This window comes from Frankliniella occidentalis, unplaced genomic scaffold, assembly GCF_000697945.3.
Source record: "Frankliniella occidentalis isolate FOCC.00 unplaced genomic scaffold, Focc_3.1 Scaffold6, whole genome shotgun sequence".
NCBI lineage: Eukaryota > Metazoa > Arthropoda > Insecta > Thysanoptera > Thripidae > Frankliniella > Frankliniella occidentalis.
This window is the reverse complement of record NW_026267136.1, coordinates 235,047-238,875: the sequence shown is the minus strand read 5'-3', so window position 1 is coordinate 238,875 and position 3,829 is coordinate 235,047. Positions and strand designations below refer to the sequence as shown.

The following is a 3,829-nucleotide window of genomic DNA, read 5'->3' as shown; positions in this document are numbered from 1 at the left end:
TATCTGTATCTTTCTCTCTCTTTCAAACTTTCTCTTTCACTCTCTCTCGCTCTCCCCCTCCCCCTACGTCTTCCCTGGGCGGGGAGGACAGTGTCGTGGTGGCAGGCGGAGAGGGCCGCGTTTCGGCAATGTCGTCGCCCAAGTCGCAACAGGTGCGGGGTTACATGGGCCCCGCAGGCCCCGCGCCGTAAGAGCGGCGGGGCTGGGGGCTGCCTGAGGGTCCGCACGGCCCTTCTCACTCCTCCTCCCCGGCCCGTTCGGTCCTTGCTCGGCCTGCAGTCTCACCGCCCCAGCCATTAGCCTGCCGACTGATTCCGACGAGCGCTCTACTATAACTTCACTATAGCTTCACCCTTTGTCGCACTCATGGGGCAGCTCCCCTGCCCGAACGCTCTTCGGAATCAGTCTGGCCAATGAATCCCTGGAACGTATTCATCTTCCTCAGACTCCGGGTGGCCGCTCCGACCAGCGCGCCCGGGCTGCAGGATGAGCCCGCCAGGGCCGCCAGGCCCCACGTCGGTCAGGACGTGATTGGCCTGGAACAACAGCCGGGTCAAGGGGTCGGGTTGGGGCTGGAGGGGACGGTTCGTCTGAGGCGCACTGCCCCCTCCTACCCGACCCCGCGCAGCAGGTGGCCGCCCCGCGCGCCCGAATGCCAAGCTGAAGCCAGTCTTTGATCCTGTCCCAGGGCAGGGCAGCCGGAGCCTTGCCTCGCAGTGGCTCTATCGGGTTTGGGTGGTTCCTCTCGTCGTGTCCCCGGGGGAGGGGGGGGGGGAGCGGAGGGCATGCTGCTGCTGCTGCTGGTCCCTAATAGCTCTTCGCCGTAGAGTGCGGAGCGGCGTGGGGGTGCGGTGTTCCTCCTGCCTTTCAGATGATCCCATTTCCACCGCATCCCCCTCCTCCCTCCGACCTCCGCCGCGTGCTCCGGTTCCCCTGGGTGCGGCCTTTTCGAGTCGGTCGGTCGGTCGGATTGGGTGGTCGGAGGGTTTAGCCAGTTGGGTGGCGCTGGGGCCCCGGCGGCTGTGGCCGCCGCAGGTCCTAGGTCGTGCCTAGAACTAACGCGCTCGAACCCTCCCACCTGCAGGTGTATATCCTATTGCACAGCTGCAGTCGCTCCGCGCCCTGCTGCACGCCGCCTGGGCCGTGGCCATGGCCGGACAGTAGCCGACCAGGCGAGGCGGGGCGAGGCGGAGGGGCGCCCGCGGGGCCGGGGACTTCGCCGTGGAGCCGGCCGGCCGCCACCCCTCGCCCGCACCCTCCGCGGTGGCGACTCCGGCCGCGTCCTCCTCGTCCGCGGCCGCGTCTCCAGTGCCGCCACCCTCGCCCACATCCTGCCCGTCGCCGCCGAAACCTTCGAAGCCCGCCAAGGGCCACCGCAGGGACCACGCCCGGGACCAACCCAAGTACAGGTAAGCGACGTTCAAGATAAGGTTACTGTCTGGTGGCTGCCTCCCAGGGGCTGCGATTTTTCCAGCTGAGGGGGCGATATACTGTGGGTGTAGGGTGCCCCCTTCCCCCATTAAACTGCGCCGCACCTGCTAAGATGGAATGGAGTAACTTTGGCACTGCGTTACATTCATGGGTACATTGTTTGTGTGATTGGTGACTGGTCAATTATTTTCATAAAAGTGTTTCATCGCGATCGCTTTACGGCCAAGCTCTTCTCGTAGGCATTGTATTAATCTCAATTAAAACTATGGACTCAAGCCTTTTGAACAGAGTCTCATCGCCACAATAAAGTCATTCTTTTCCGTGTTTCATTTTTCCATTTTGATTTGGTAATTCCGTTTCCGTTGCATAATGACTGTGTGTGTGTTGTGTGGTGTGAGAGCGCTGTGGTTGGTGTACCCCATCATGTCGGCGTAATGCAAGCCCCTCATTGCGCACGAAGCCGGGCCGAGCTCCTAAGGCAGGAAAAGGCAAAGTGCTACCCACAGCTACTTGTAACCAACCACCGTAACCACCCAAGACCACCACCTACTAGCAGGCAGCAAACACCTATAATCATATAACTGTAAGGGAGAACATTGCGCCTGAAATGGGGAAAGTTTCAGTGTACATCTAGGCCGGACACAAATTTGTTTGTACAACTACACAAATTGTTTAAGTTTTTATACCATTTGTCTACTTTTAGAAACAAATGTGTATCCAGTTTGGGTGACTGGACAGGATTTGCAAAGAAACGTTCTCAGTTCAGGAACAAAATTGTTCCTTTACACCGAAAGTGTACCCTTTCCTTCCCACCCTCCCCCACCCCCAACCTGCCACAGAATTCACATCAAGCAGAAATGCTTTTTTAAGCGTCCGCGCGCGCCACGTGCGTGACACATAATGAAGTGCGGCGGGTTCGTTCGCCTCGTCCCCCTCCCCCCTCCCCATCACCTCTGGCCGAGGCGGAGACTAATGTGAGCATCGTGCAAATACACCGGAAATGAGTAAAAGTCAGACGCTTTGCAGGTGTGTGAACGCTATTCGTACACACACAGTGAGAAATGAAAGTCGAATCGACGTCGAGACGACATCGTTTCGACATCCATTTGGGATGGGGCATGGACGCACATGTGTGTGAGTAAAGGAAATTTCACACTTTTACCCCCTTAGAGTGTACAAATGGGCATTCACACTTCACACTCTTACATCGCATTCACACACTTGCTTTTCCAGCGTACATGCACTGGTGCGTGTTTTTGAGAATAGCTTCCGGCTTCCGCTTTTGCCTTCCTCTTAAAGTCCGCGTTTGGGTCACGGGTAGCGGCGTCACGGTCGAGTGGGGGGCGCCGCGGCACCCGAGGAACAACTCAATAACCTTATGGAGTGCCCCACTCACGAAAATCCATGTTGGTCCCGCCGACGCCAGCGCCCCGCCCGCCGCCCTTCACTAGGGGGAGAGCGGAGGGAGAGCGGCACAAACACGGGGCGCCATTTGAGGCCACCGCGCCCCGCGGGGCCCGCGGGAGAGCCAATAGCTCGACCAGGGGCCAACACGGGCCAAACAGCTGAGCGCGCTTCCCGCCGACGCTTGTGTTTCTCTCTCCTACCCCCCACCCCCCTCTCTCCCTTCCTTTCTTTCTCTCCTGCCCACCCTACCTCGCAACTCTCGAGGCTTTTACTTGCGTTTGTCGCTCTTTCCGTTCGAGAGGTGAGATAGAGGTGAGAGTTTGTGTGCGCGCGCGTTGAAGTAGGGAGCGGGGTAGGGAAGAAGTCAAAACGTGCACTGAAAAGTTAAAAAAAATTGCTTCGTAACTTGCGGAGAGACCCGCCTGTAGCGCAGGTACGGATTCTGATAAAAGTCGGCCCCAAGCTGAGTGCGCAGCCGATCGAAGAGTGCGTGCCGAGCCGGATGCAACCGGTAGTAATGCGGCTGCGCACGGTGAAAACTGTTTGTTGATATCCAAGGACCATTGGAATGATTCAGGTACGGGATAGGAAAAATTGCATGGGGCGTCCTGGAATCGCCCCAATGGTTCTTGGACAAGAAGGAACAATTATTTTTACAGTGTGGAGGCTGTGCCGGGCTGTGAACAAACAACGGGCGTTGACGGGAAAGGCAGCCTTTTGTTGCGTTGTGGCTTCTCACCGTTAACTTTCACGCGGATTCGTCTGTCTAATTAAGCTGGAACATTTTCAATGATTACATACGCATAGTGGACCGGCTGTAATGGCGCGCCAGGCGTGTGGCAGGGGGCGGCGAGGGGGCGAGCTGTGGTTCAGGTGCACACGCAGGGAGCGGTGGTCGACGCTGTGTGCAAGCTCACCACAATGCACCGCGCAACCGCATAGATGACGACAGAGGGGGAGAGAGAGAGAAAGGGAGAGGAGAGGGGGGGGG

At 58.3% G+C, this 3,829-nt stretch overlaps 1 protein-coding gene across 3 annotated transcripts in view; it reads left to right on the top strand.

The window, feature by feature from the left end:
• Positions 1-3,829, top strand: part of LOC113211476 (voltage-dependent calcium channel type A subunit alpha-1) — a 201,110-nt gene that overhangs the window by 14,294 nt on the left and 182,987 nt on the right. For 2 of the 3 annotated variants that reach the window (XM_052272310.1, XM_052272301.1), the window contains exon 2: positions 1,085-1,409. The gene's annotated coding sequence lies outside the window, so the exon portion shown is untranslated. Of the gene's footprint in view, positions 1-1,084; positions 1,410-3,829 lie in introns of those variants that run through there. The other variant, XM_052272321.1, reaches the window with a different exon arrangement.